Here is a 14,766-nt window from a genome sequence, read left to right as displayed (position 1 = left end):
GGGTGTGCCCGCCGCGTGCGTGGGGTTCTTGTCGGTTAGGGATGAAAAGGGTCAGCCCCTTCCCGGTGCCCGCGCCTCGGCTTCTCTAAGCAGGGGAGCTGAACGCCAAAGGGCACCTCTCCTCCTGGGAGGGTGAAGCGCGTTCCAGCAGCAGGTGGTGTGGTCTTCTCTCACTCTCGCCTGGTTGTGTAGCAAGGCCTGACTCTGGCAGTTTGCAGCCATGTGTTTTGTGTTATTGTTTGTTTTCGTGTCGATTGTGAGTTAGTGATGCAGTAGTTGCTCTACAGTTGGTTATGCGTCTGTATGGAGTAGAGATGAATTGTGCAGCAGAAATGGTAACATCAGTGATCTTGCTCCTGTCCGTCTAGTCTGAGATAGAGATCCCAGATAGAATTTCAGGGAATGCATATGTACTTTATATTTTCTTGTTAGAAATACAGGTAATGTATTCCCTGCTGCACAGCGGGTGTCTCATGGGCTTGGCTGAGCTGCAAACATCTGGGAAGTAGGCAGTGCTCTTTTGGATCCCTTTAGGTTGAAGAGGGGAGCGAATGTCACTCTCTCACAGCTTGGGCAGGTGCTGTACCAACCAGTCTGCTGTAAAAGAAAAGTGGCTGTGATGGCTGGTCTCAGTGTCATCAGTGTGTGTTAGGCCCCTCAGGGCAAGGGGTGTAGCAAGATAGTTCATTTTGCAAGCAGCTGTGCTGGCTGAAGATGCAAGTCTTCCCCCAGTGGCTTGCTGCCTTTTCCTCTGCCAGAGCTACCGCCCCCACACTGCACTAATTTTGCCTGAAGTACACTAAGGAAGGTTCTTATTATTGCTCCTCTGATACTGGCAGATGTTTGGGCTTGGTTAGCAATGGGACGCATCGCTAAGATACCTGCCTGTTGCTTTAGGCACGGGACAACTTTCTTGTGATTACATGGTATCCCTGGGGTTTAAGTGGGTAGACAAATGCTTGGACCAGTCTAGGTGTCAGTAGCTATTGGTCTGTTCACAGCAGTGTTAGATGACTGAGTAACCCCTTTTGATGAAAGGGGGGAAGCGTGTTTGCCTCTGGTGTTTGGGCATCTCGCTTGCATCCTAAATTTATAGGACTAATTTCAAAGATAGGCCAGCTTGACTGGCTGAACAACCTGTTGAGAAACAATTCTAGAGAAATAAATCTAATCCTAGTACTTAAACTTTTGCTAAATGATATTATAACTAAATTATTACCTAGGTTTAGTTTTAAACTTTCTAGTTAGGGGATCACACAGTTACTGGTCATCTCATGCCTCTTACTTGCTTGCACCAGTGTGTGTTTTTCTTCCAGAAAGATTTGCAAAGGAGTAACAAAGTAATAATTGTAAATAGCAATAACTAATGTAACCATAATTAATGTATATCTTCTGGTGCTTGGGCTTCTGGGAAACCCAGCCACTTTAGTCTGGTATTTTTGTGCTTAATTTCGTAGGTCAACATCTAAAACTTGATTGGTTTGCTTAAATTATAGGATATAAATTATTTGGTGCTACACTCATCTTGTGCTTTATATCAAAGGAATTGAATCAAACAAATCTTCTCCCATTAAGAGAATTAACCAATTCAGTGATTCAAGGTTTCCACTGAGTTCTGTGCATTTGGGGAGTTATAAGTGTTTAGCCCTGGTAGAGTAGACAAGTTCATTTCTGTCATCAGAGAAAGTGAAAATTTTACAACTAATGGTGGGCTGAATCATGATACTTGTCAATCCTAATGTTTCGTTGTCTTTCTAGGGCATATTGGACATAGTAATTTCTCAGAGGTCTTGGAGCATCTCAGAATCTTGAGGGTTTTTGGAGGTGTACCTTTCTCTGATGTATGTGGTCTCCTGGAACATCGTACAGACTGTCAGCTTTCTAGGGAGTTCAAATTTGATGGTAATGCCAGCTTCAGTTCTCAAGGAAGATGGCTTGCTTCCTCAGTAACTTCATTCTTTGAGAGAAACTTAGTGGTTCTGCAGTTGCTTTATCTGTAAGGTTTGTAGTTTGCTGAAGAGTTTTTCCTAGAAAGCACAATGGCTGCACAGGTGAGCTTTAACTAGGAGCAGCTTGCTTACTTGTGACAGATTTCCTCTGATGTTTTTCACTGTTGCAGTAGGATGGATTACCTGCAGCATTATCAGTGGGGTGGCTGGTATCTTTGCCTTTACCTAGTCATTCACAAAATACGAATTCCAAGCCATTTGTAGCTGCTCAGAGGCAGGTGAAAAGGATGAAAGGATTTACTTATGAACAAGCTCTCAGTCTAACTTGTCTTTCTCAAAGTTGTGGAGTTGAGTCACAGCACTGTCTTTCAGGGGAAGTTGACTTCGTATTTTCACCCTGTGATATTTCAAAGACAACTTCGGGAAAGCTATTGTACAGTGTCACTGGTGGGCAGATTGAGATCTTCAGATGTATTTGACCAAAAAATTGTTAACAAGCTTCCATTAAACTGATCTTGAGCTTTTTGTTAAGCATTTTGTCAAGCTTTTTGTCATTTAATGCCTAAAGGGCTCCTGCAGGGATCAAGTGCTTTACTTGTTGGCCATTTAAAGGTTTTTGATAGCAAAAGCACTTAGCTATTCAGTGAATTCTCTTCCTTGGAAAAGAGACACTCAAGAGTGGGCTGAGGAAAGCTGACTTTAACACTGTGTCACTTGTCAGTGCTGGATCCCAAGGCTTTGAATTAAGGAGGATGGAAAAAGTGGGAAGTAGGGGTCATCTTGGTGGGTCCCAACCTAAAACAAAAAAAGACTTCTCTAGTTCACATGCATGGGTAGTAATTCTACCGGTGTAGTGATGACTTGTTTGAATAGAAGGCAAGTTAAAGCAGAGAAAATGAATATGGCACAAAGCCATAATGGCTTTGAGAGTACACTAATGAAGCAAAAAACCTACTCTCCTTTATAGTTGTCTCCCCAGGCTTAATTCTCTCAATTCTCAGTGCTGGGAATAAACATCCTCTGCAGTGGTGCTGTCTGTGATCAAAACGTCCTCTGCAGTGGTGCTGTCTGTGATCAGAACATCCTCTGCAGTGGTGCTGTCTGTGATCAAGCTAATTGATGGTGTTTCTGTCATTGCAAATGGTAAAAATACCACTTGGATCACAAGAAAATCTGATATTAATGTGACAATATTGTACATTCAGTACTTCACAAAACATGCCTTCTTTGGAATATCTTTTTTTTAAAGTTTTCTCTCTTAACTTCAGGTAGAGTGGGAGACTTTCGTCAGTGAAATCATGCCAGTCTGTTTTACAGAATTCAGCATGTCTTTTCTGAATAAGAGCAAAAAACCCATTCTATTAGTTCTGTGATGTTGTCTAGGAGCAGCTTTGCTAACGTTTATCTTGAGCAAATTCACGTTGCTGCTTTTCCAGTAATGTTTAATTTGTTGAAGTGAAGAAAATTAAGTTAGAAAAACATGTTTGGATGGAATATAACAACGCACATGATTATATTAAAATCTGGTTTTAAAAAAGTAAAAAGTGTGGCTTGGTACAGTTCTTGAATATGATTGTAACGATGCTGTGTGCAGGGGTTCCATGGTCTGAAAAAAAGCTTTAGGTTGTTTTCTTTGTTGCCTTCTTTTTCTTCTCATAAGAAGCAAAAACAGGCTAACTTCATGGTTTGAGTGGGACATTGTAAGCAGAAGAGCACAAGATAATGTGGTTTGTTAATGTCAACCTTCAGCTTATGTCTGTGGTCACACTTAAAAATGTCCTTCTTGGTTTCTCTGCCTTCTGTTCTTTTCACTGTAATATCTCTTCTGCCTTATACTGTAGAGTTTCCAGTCTCTGGTTTGGGTGTCCTTCCTTCCACAATAGGCCAGTTCTGGAGTTTCTGTTTCACACTTCCCTAGTTGACTAGTTTTGTTTGGTTTTGTATTAAAAATAAGGACTGATTTGCTAGCTTTCTAGGGTTTTAATAAAGCTTGTATTTACTTGTTTTCCCCCAAGCTGGTTGTCTTGTGGAAGAAGTGCTAATGAAACCTGTTAATGTCTAAAGCATGTGGCTTTTTCTTGTGCTGCTTTCAGCCTTTTTCTAAACATTTTTTGACATGTGGTTTTCATTATGCGCTCTTCTGCTATTGACTTTGTCATTCAGAACTAACTTAAGTCATGAATAGAAACTAGAAAGTAGTTTTGCTGTGGGATCTGGCATGTAACTGAGACAGAGCTACTTATGTATGATGAGATTTGTGCATGCCTTTCCTTATGATGGTGTCTTCTACTAGTAAGTAGAACTTCTCTTTCCTGCTTAATTGGTCTGCAGCTTGCTCAGTGTTCCATGGCAAAGCCAAGACTTTTGCACTGGGAAGGAGATGCAAGTTTGAGACAGCATCCCTCTTACTTCTTTGAGGAAAAGAGTCTGTCTTTAATATTCCTAAGGCCTCTAGAGCCTTAAGAGTGGCAAGTAGTCATGGAGGACTGGTGACTGCCTTCCATTTCCCATTCCCCAAGGTGACTGGAGGTATTTGTAAGTATGTGAAGAGTGGCAATGTGGTCTTTGTGGGAGGGACGCTGGTTATTATCATGCTAGCCCTTGTAATTCCTTGGGTCAAAGTGATAAGATATTGCATGCTTTCTCAGAAATTTCATTACAGAAATGTACTTGGATGAGCTTATTGCTTTCTTTGAATTACTTCAATACTAAAAAAGTGCATGATGTGCTTAATTAGCACTGCTTGTGCTTTAGTTGTGGCAGAAGTGCTACGAAAGTAATGAAAGATAGAAATAACCAGTACAGCCATCTGCAGAGTGCTTTAATTTCATTTGAATCTCCTTGGTCAATGATGGGGAAAAGCTAAAAAAATGGGTGATAGAGGCTTAGGTGATTGTTCTTGGGTGTGATCATCTGGACATTGGGCCAGTTCTTGGTGGAGATGGGTAGGAGAAGGGTGGTTGAACAAGGTAAACGATTTGCAATTGTTGCTAGAACTTGGACTGATAAAATGGGAGGAATGAAAGGTAAGATGTCTTGGTAATATTGGAGAAGATCTTGTACAGGTCATAGAGGCTGGAGTAAGTGCATTGGGAGAGTTTACAAATCAGAGGAAAGCATGAAAATGTCATACTGAAGTGCTGCAATTTTAAGAAATACTGATTTAGAGATTGTTTTTGCAAAATTCGTCAATGTAGACAAAACATTGTTAACCTCTGCTTCCAAGTGAGGTTTGAATTGCCCTTGTAGAAAAATCAGTTTGTGCATCCTGGTATAATAATAGCAAATGTGAAAGCATACACGCAAGCTCACATCTTTACATGAGCAGTGAATGTTTTCTTCTTGAAAACTGTCCTAATTGTTTCTTAAAACTGAAGAAGGAGTTAAGCATTAAGCTAAAATAAATTCTTGGCTGAACAGTGTGTGGGATTCAGTAGAGTCATGGATGCATAATTGTACAGATTTATTTATATTTAAACAGTTTCCTGAATTCAGATTGTGCCTCTCGCCTGTATAAATACTGAACTACTCCCTCCCCCCTTAATTTCACAATAACTTTAGAAGCTGCAAATCCTTGTGCTCTAGTTGGCTACTGACTTTTAGTAGCCAGTCATATGGTATAGATTTGCAAAGCTGACGCAAAATGGAGCAATTCATCTCCTCCGTAATACAGGCTGCTGAAAGCATAGCACCCTGAAGCTCTGCTCATTGCACTGTAACCCTGCTGAGTACCAAGACGAGTTCAAGGTTTTGGTTTTGGTCTTAGACTTTACAATGCTTGATGGCAAAGGCCCAAGCCGCCTGAGGGAACACCTTCTGCAGTCACTGCTGCTCATGACAGCTGCATTCCACTGGAACAATGGCATTGTTGGCAAAATGGGGAATGAATGGGAGAGACAAACTGCTTCTGCAGCTAGCCCACAACTGAGGGATTCGTTCCTGGAACACATCAGAATGACTATAAACCTCCCTGTCCTCAGAATTAAGTGTAAAATTCACTTGCTTCGATCTCGATTTTCCACAATGACCAAGTTGGGGGGGGGAAGAAAACCCCAAGGTATCGATAGGGCGATAGGGATGATCTCATTTCTTTTTAAAAGGCCCAAATATAATTATGTAAAAGTACAGAAAAACTGGTGTAGATTTTGTTCACTACTCCTGTGCAGTTTTTGCGCAGGACTGCCTCATGACTTCTGTCCTCAGAACTTTCACTCTGCTGGCCAGCAGTAGAAATGCTACTTAGGCTTGTTTTCTGGATGAGGAAAAATCCCAATCAAAGAGGAGACAATAGAAAGCCAAGCGGAAAAGCAACACAGAAAACTGTTTCTAAAGCTTCTAAAACTTTAGCTGCTTCCTTTTTTTTTCCTTCCCTCCTTCCTCTGCACATCTATTCTTAATGTATTTTTTTTTCAATTTACAGACATGTTATTGATTGTTGAAATGCAACAGTAAAATTTATGAACTGTTGCAGGAGTGTTGCAACTGTTCTTGGGACAAGAACCTCACTGATCTGTTACAGCTTGCATTTGAATGGGAGTAAGGTGGTCGAATAGCAGGGAGAAAATACCCACTGTAATTTTTTTCCAGGAAAAGTATTGGGCAACGTTGATGGCCCATCTGGCTGTTGTAGTCCTTTTGCTCGATAGTTATATTTTGGGCCTGAGCCTAAAGAAACTGTAAATCTGTTCTGAAATAGCTAACAAATGGCTCAGTCTTCAACAACAGAAGTCCACGGAATCATGGGTGTCATTAGAGGGTGACTAGAGACCGAGTGTCTGCAGTGCCAAAGGAAGCTGGTGGGTGTCAGGTTCAGAACAAGAGGAGGTGGTTCTTTGCACAGTGTGTCGCTAAGCTCCGAAATTCCTCGCCTGGGGACATGACAAATACTAGAAACTTGCCTGGGTCCAAGGAGACAGCCGCATAGAAAAGCAAGCCATAGAGAGTAGCTGTAAAGACATAGCGTGGAAACTCGGGAATGGCTGAGAGTGAAGACTCTTCCAGGGATGTGTCCCGATGCTGCTGCCTAAGCATCTCTTTTCTTGTCACTGTTGCACAGAATGCTTGGTTAGGGGAATCACTGATCTGACACTGTGCAGCTGTCTCTGTATTTTCATGTTTAAAAGCAGTCTGAGGAGAATGGAGGGTATGACAAAGCTTTCGGAGAAATCAAAACTCAAGCTGGCTGTAAAGCACTGCAGAAAATGTTGCTGTTCTGCCTGAGTGAGAAAATGGCAGATGAAATTCAGAATTGATAAGTGCAGAATAGTGCACATGAAGAAAAACAACTCATTATACATACACAGTGATGTGTTCTAAATTACCTGTTATCACGCGGGAAGGATCCTGGACTCATTGTGAATAGTTCTGTGGAAATGTGAGCTTGATACCCAATGGAGGTCAAAAAAAGCAAGCAGAACAACGTTAGGAAGTGGTAGAAAGAGCAAAAAGAAAAACCAAACAAAAAAAACACTCCAAGACTTACCAGGCTGTTATATGAATCCATGCATTTCTTGAAAACTGCATGGATTTTGGGTCACCTTATCAAAAGGAAGATAGAGTAGAATTTGGAAGAAACTCAAGTAAAAGAACAAGGATCATTATAATGGTTTTCATACAAGGGCTGAAAAGTTTTTCACCTTAAATAATAGATTTTAGGGGAGAGGGGTTGAATATGATGGCTCTATGCAGATGGGTAAGTGGTGGACAGGAAGGCATGGAGCAAATAATGCCTTTCTTGGTATTAAAGAGTAAAGGAAAATGAGGTCTTCAGGGTGCAAGTTTAAAAACAAGCAAGAAGAGGTACTTTTAAAGGGAAAAAAAAAATGCAAGCAAATAATTACATTGTGACATTTGTTCCTGCAGGTAGTTTGAATAAGCAGGTTAAAGCAGTGATTGACAAATTAGGGGGACAGAGGTCCACCAAGGATTACTAAACATCAAGGTGGTGATGCTTTTTCTGATTCACAAAGACCCTAAAATGCCTGCACCTAAAGGGGGATGGTGCTGTGCTTCTCCTGAAGTAGTCCCCGTGGGCCACGGTAAGGGACCACAGAGTCAGTAATATGATGGCCTGACATGGGGAGAGTGCCTTACATTCTCAGCCCTGACAGTAGTCACTGTGGTGATTTGCAGTGTGGCTTTTAGCAGATGAGGCATCTTGTTGACAGGATGTGGTGTGTGCATGTAACAGCTGAGGAAAGGAAGGAAGGCTTTGTTCCTGAACATAAAAAAGATGGAAATAATTGAAGTTCGGTCTAAAATCATATAGAAGACCATGGCCTACTCTGTTGCCTGCCACATGCTAATTTGATGGGTGGTTATAATATAAAAATGTTTATAGGCTTTCAGTAGGCTGTGGAAGATGATCCGTGGGGTGATCCAAGGGCACGTAGTCAAAGAATGTTTTAGTAATGTCAAAGATTGTTTTTCAGTCTCTCATTCCTCACTGCAAAGCCTTTCCCCTCCTCACCGAGTTTCTTAGTGAGAGGTTTTTCAGCCAAGCACCAATTTCTTCAACGCATTTAGAGACATGGGAGATGGTGCTGTCTAAATTCAAGGTAGTGAAGATCAAGAGTTGGGTATTGTCTGTGTTTTGGTGATACTGCGGCCAAAGCTCCCTTACCAGTTGTCCTGCACGCTTTACAGGAGCCACTTCTGTCTGTGGAATTGCAGCTAATCATAACAGCTGTGAGAATGAGTCCTGGGGTGGAGAGTACTTATTTTCATCCCTGAAGACTTTAAAAAGCAAGATGGGAATGAAAAAGTTTTTTTCTGAACTTTCTGGATTTCTTAAGTTTATGGACTTGGAGAAAACCGTAACTACCAGGGCAGTGAATACCTGTATGTACAGTTTGTCAGATGTGTTTGCTGCGCCACAGTCTAATAATAAGAAATGTATACAGTTGCTGGTTATTATCTCTTCAAGACTGAATCAGACTGGAAGTGAAAGAAAACTGCTTCTTCCAATGTTTGTTTGGGATTTTTTGTTTGTCTTTTTTTATGTTTTTTTTAAATAAAACCCTGTACAAAGCAAGTGAGGTAATACCGAAATACGTGTTTTCTAGTGCCAGTCTTCTCAGCATCTCTTAGGAAATACCAAGAAGTTGTCCTGTGGAAAATGTTTCCTGAATCAGACTGAAGGCAATAATAGAAATTCTGTGGTTAAAACTTCTGCCTATGACAAAGTTCTGAGTATTGCTGCTCCAGTTCCCATCCTCAAAAAAAAGCACAGTGATTAGATAACTAGGGGAATAGTCCATACAAGGAACAAAGGTGCAAGTGTTCCGCTTTTTACAATTAATGAACAATGAAAAGTGATACTTAACTCTGTAATGATAATAATAAAATAATCTTGTATATGGGTGCTGGTTTGAGTAATTTCTTTCTTTGGGTTACTGGACTGGATTTATTTTTGCTATGCTCATAGTGCCTCTTTTATTTCCTCTAGTTCGGTCTTTGCTGAGGGCTGCAAGTGCTCATTTTACAGTTAGATGAGTGACTTTTAACTTTTTAGTTTGAAGGCCCAGAAGAAATGTGTGCCAGTGGAAGAAAGAGCAAATTTAAGTCTATGAGAGTTGTCTTCATGGTTTTGTGGTCCTTGTGTCCACTAATGCTGGGGGAGTCGGGGGGTGGTTAGGCGGGTAGGCTCCAGAATTTGAAACAACTTATTTAGACTCTTTATGTATATAAAATAACCCCCTTCAAACCTGTTCTCTTCATGGAAGCTAACAATTTATAGACTCTGACAATAGCTTGCTCTGTACGTTTATTCATGCATTGACTAGAGTTCTTTCAAGAAACTGTTTAGCATATATTTGACCAAATTTAATTATGCTGGACCAGTGGGATCCATATAAGCCTGCCTTCTTGCAGTGCGAAGGAAGTTATGAACTGGTGAGAAAACTGGTGTTCTGCTCAAATATCACTCCATGAGTCACCAAGTCTTCATTATTAAAACAAAGGAACCGTTCCTCTCCTCTCCTAAGAAATTAGCCAGTTCTCTTCATTTAGTAGCTTTTACAGGTTTGGTTGGTAGAGAGGTCAGACATGCTGGTCTTTACGTCCCAGGATCCCTCTTCAAGCAGTTAAAAATTGTTCATGTTCAGTGTGTGACATTTCCAGAAGCCAAAATGGACTGAAATGGTAGGTTATGTGGCAGACACAATAGTTCTATGACTTGGGGAAAAGTTCCTTTACGTTTTGTCTTCACCTGCTGTAATACAGGATTCAGCTGACTTCAGGTTTCTGTCCTAGCACTCAAATTCCACTGGCCTCATGAACAGCTTCATCCCTGAGAGCAGTGACTTCTGTCAATAACTGTATTATGGTGTAGTTAAAATAGTGCAAAAGCTCCTTACAATCCAGGCCATCAAACAAATCCAAAAGAGAGCTTGTGAAAGACCCAGGTCCCTTTTCATAGAGCTTATTCTGATAGCCTGTTGAGGAAGGAGAATGCGTATTAACCTTATGGCATTCTGAGCTTACCTGTAAAATGGATTTATTTAGTGGAAGTTGTCTTTGTGGATCCTTCATATGCAAGTCTACCACTCTTTTTGGAAATCTAAAGCACAAAGGACTATGAAGTTGTTGAGTTCTTTCTACAGAGGCAAAGGATCGAAGATGCAACGTGCATTTGGATATATGTGCATGTAGCATCCATGTCTAACACTTTCTCTTTCTTTGATCTTCTTGCTCCTCTATGTTTTTGGTGGGCTTTTTTGTGAGGATTTTTTTTTTTTTTAGTATGTTTTTTTCCTTCTTCCCAATTCTGAATGTAATCAAGAGGGAAGAAAGGTGGAGGAATGTGTCAGCAGAATTGGTTTTCCCTGACACTCCTCTAAACAGAACCTCTGAAAGGGGAAACTTCTGTTTCAGGACTCCAATGCATTCATCACTAGTGTGATGTCCTGCCAGTGCATTTGGAGGGATACCCATTTGGCTCTGTGGTTTCTGTAGGGAGCTTCTGTATGGAAAGAACTTGCCCCGTGAAGTAGCTTCTCTCACTGTATGTGAAATTAAACTGGGCCAAATAGAGAAATTTTGCCAGCTAGGTGGAGCTCCCCACTAAATTTGTTCTTGTCTTGATTTTGTACAGCCTTAGTCACTGTCCTGAATCTGTAATTTAATCTGGAATTTAATAGATGGGCAGTTTACAAAGAAAACTAAAATCAAAGTGTAGCAGAAGCATTCTCCCTCCATGGACTTTGCCAGAGGCAGAGGCGAGTGCACAGTAAGATAGGATTGTATGGATCTGTGCTGTGCTTGAGGCTGTATTGCTTCATGGTGTTTTCCTTCAGTGCAATCCTGGAAGTGCTGGCAGCACTTCTAAAGTAGCTTTCTTCCTGGATGATAAAATTTAAAAGATACCTAAAAATAGCCCATACTGTAAGATAAACTTGCCACTTAGCTGTAATAAACACCTGTTCATAGCAAAACTTACTTTTCGCTCTTCCTTCAGAGAATGATGCTCTAAGCCTGGCATCCTTTGTTTCCATACTTGCTGGGTCTCCAGAGAGCCTCATATCAAGTGATTTCTATGTGTGATGAGGATGAGCCATTCCACTGCAGCCTGAGGTGGGAGGATCAGATGAGATTCATCATGCATTTTTATGCTGTCTCCACAGTAAAGAATTTGCAGGACATATTAGGCGTTGATGCAACCACGTAATTTTTCTGTTAGGCCTTGAGTGGTGCTAAAGACAGTCTTCAGTGGTTTTCAGTTAATACATGAAATGAAGCTTAGTACATGGTTTTGTTGATAATTCAGGTAGAAATACAGAATCTAGGTTGCCCTCTTACAGGGAATTCCTATTTTGGAAAAACAATGCTTTGTGATGGTTCTGAGGAGAACCTGATGTACATGCTCATCAGTGTTGAAAATAATGGGTCTGATTTTGGTAAAAGCACTCATGGGGTCAGTTACTGTTGCTCAGATGCTGAACAGTAATTCATTATGCTACAGTAATGTGTTTATTGTTTGCTGTGATACCCATATGCTGGAATAAAAAGTTATGGTTCTGGATTTGAAATGTAATAAAATAGAGCTAATAAGAAGCTAATTTATTTTTCCATGGAGCTACTTTTCGAAGTAAGAGTGAACTTTTTAAAAACCTTACTGAAGTATAATTAAGTAAAGCTTTGGAAAAAAGGAAGAGGAAATAGTGAACAAATAACTCTGTGCCAATAATCAAAGACATTTGTTTGAAACTAAATTTCTCCAACAGAAATCTATGTCTCTACTGTGTTATATGACACTAGTCTGTATGTCTATGATCATTAATATAAAATGAATGTCTATATCATGAATATAAAATATATTCAACCACTAGAAATCATTGTTTCAATTCACCAAATAAACAATTAAAAGGAGAAAATCAGTACTGTGTTGTAGCATTAATAATGGCAGTAAAAGAGTTTTAGGTTGAGGCAAGTCCTTTTTTTCCTGAGGATATGCCTCCATTGGTCTAATGGCAAAATGTCTTTATTTCCACCCTTAACAGTGTGGGAAAAGTTTAAAGAGTTTGAAGAATCCTTTTAGTTTGGATGAAGGCAATCTCTGAGATACCTGCTAACTGATCTCAGGAAAACAGTGCTCTGTGGAGTAGCAGCCTCCCATCAGTTAATATCTCACGTTTTAATAACGGTGGCACATACACACATTTTACCACAACTTAATGTAGAACATAGAAAACGAAACGCTGGAAGGACAAGGGAGGAATTTAGAGGAATCATCAGAAAGTCCTTTTCACATGCCTGACTGGAATGGTAACTACATTTATGATGTTGTGGAAAGAAGGATGTTTCAATGCAGTGCTAATTTTATAAATACAGAATTGTTTTATCATGAAGCCAAATCTATTTTTATATATTTCCTATTCCAATAGCATTGGAAAATTGTTGACCTTCAACCCGTGTAGTTGTTAAAGCTTAGCAGCCTGCGTATTTATTTACTATTGTAATTCCATTCAATTATTAACTGGAGATATTTAAGTATAGTGTGTAGAGTGACTATATTAGCTATTTTGTGCATTCCCATGACACTGTGGACCTAAGCTGTACAATGATGGCTGTTTCTTGTTTCTTACGAGAACATCTAAATTTTGGAGGAACATGAGGGTCTGGGACCTCAGTCTTAAGGAACAGATTCAGTCTTCAGTCCTCTCTGCAATCCTAAGTGCACCTTTCCAGCTGATGGTTTTGAGCTAAGGAGTGACCTGAGGTTCATTGAGTACCATTGACCATTAGTTCAAGGGAAATATTCAGAGCATGACCTACATCTGTAACTCAGTGCCTATGTCAGTACTATCAAATAAGTTTTGGTTACAATAGTGCATTCATGATTGTGATTGCCACTTAGAATAAAAAAAATAAGATAAAATAATTGTCTTCTTCCTCAGCGGAGCTGTGCAAGAAGACCTTCATGTTCTGGACAACGCCACCGGAATTATGTCAATGGAAGCGTTTTTCACAGAATCATGGAATCACAGAACCATGGAGCAGTTTGAGTTGGAAATGACCTTTAAGGACCATCTAGTCCAACCCTCCTGCCATTGGCTAGATCAGGTTGCTCAAAGCCCCATCCAACCTGGCCTTGAGCACTTCCAGGGATGGCGCATCCACAATTTGGGCAGCCTCTCACCACCGTCATCGTAAAATGTTTCTTTCTCATGTTCACTCTAAATCTACCTAGTTTCAGCTGAAAGGTGTTGCCCTTGTCTTGTCACTACAGGCCTTGTCCTATCACTACAGGCTTTGATAAGAAGTATCTCTTTTAACTCAAAGTATTGCAACGGAGCACCTCTGTATACTCTAGAATACTTTAAAAACTACCTAAGATTGGCCATTAACAGTAAGGAGTGTCATATTATTATGGAACTAGGGGAAGAAGCATTATGTTAAAAAAACAGTGACAAAGATGTATAACTGGTATATCAGAGCAACTTTTTTTTTTATAAATGTCACTTAATGAGCTTTTCTCCTTCTGAAGTTAACATTTTAGTGATTCTGTATTTGTGTGGACCCACAGCAAAGAATTTAAATGACATCATATGGGTTACTAATGTTTCAAACCAAACTAAGGGGCTGTACATTTGACTGGAGAAGAAAATTTACTAAATAGTTTAGGAGAACCTTGTAAAGCAAAGATGATGGTAGTTTTGCCTTTAGGTTGGACTGAATGACTTCTTACCTGTTTGCATATGACATTGCTTTCATATTGAGGTACCATAATGCAAGTGCAGAATAATGGACCAAAATACTCAAGCTTTCACTGATGCCCTCTTATTTTTCAGATCAGCACGGAATGTGAGTGTGTGTTTTACTTTTTCTAAGACACAATAACAACATGCCCCTGTTGGAGTCAGGAGCCAGGCTTCCATCAGTGAAGCAAATACTGATTTATTTGTATTTGTGCGTTAGTGGCAAGGGAGTCTCTATCCTTGGGGCAGTATGTAGGTATAAGGTTATCAAACAGATAACCTTCAGACCTCAGTAGTTCACCCTGGAGTGGATGCCTTAGAGGCCCAGCAGGGCTAAGTGCTGGATCCCGACAGGCATTGTTTTCTTTTGAGTCATAGTTGCTTTGGGCTGTGGTGGCAGTTGCTGACTTTGCAAATACCTGGTCTTGTTGGGATGTTAAAATATCATGTCTTCCTTACTGATCTTGCTGCTGGAGAGTATCACCCTGGTTAGTCTTGTAATGGAAGTGTGTGCTTACTTTACCACTACAGGCCCAACTAGAAGGCTTGATTAAAACATCTGATAACCTTGCAGACTGGACTAGTGTGAATGTGGGAAGGCTCATACAGTCTCTTTTGTT

General features: G+C 40.3%; 1 long non-coding RNA gene across 1 annotated transcript in view; it reads right to left on the bottom strand.

Annotated features, from left to right (window-relative positions):
- Positions 1 to 487: 487 nt before the first annotated feature.
- LOC133267055 (uncharacterized) overlaps positions 488 to 14,766 on the bottom strand; it is a 497,367-nt gene continuing 483,088 nt past the window's right edge. The window contains exons 2-3 of the long non-coding RNA XR_009742623.1: positions 559 to 789; positions 488 to 528 (exon numbers count right to left, since the gene is read on the bottom strand). This is a non-coding gene — a long non-coding RNA (uncharacterized LOC133267055). The remainder of the gene's footprint in view (positions 529 to 558; positions 790 to 14,766) is intronic.

Source organism: Pezoporus flaviventris, unplaced genomic scaffold (genome assembly GCF_033815535.1).
Source record: "Pezoporus flaviventris isolate CSIRO_AGI_PZ_B2104156 unplaced genomic scaffold, CSIRO_AGI_Pfla_v1 ptg000007l, whole genome shotgun sequence".
Taxonomy (NCBI): Eukaryota; Metazoa; Chordata; class Aves; order Psittaciformes; family Psittacidae; genus Pezoporus; species Pezoporus flaviventris.
This window is presented reverse-complemented; position numbering and strand designations above follow the sequence as displayed.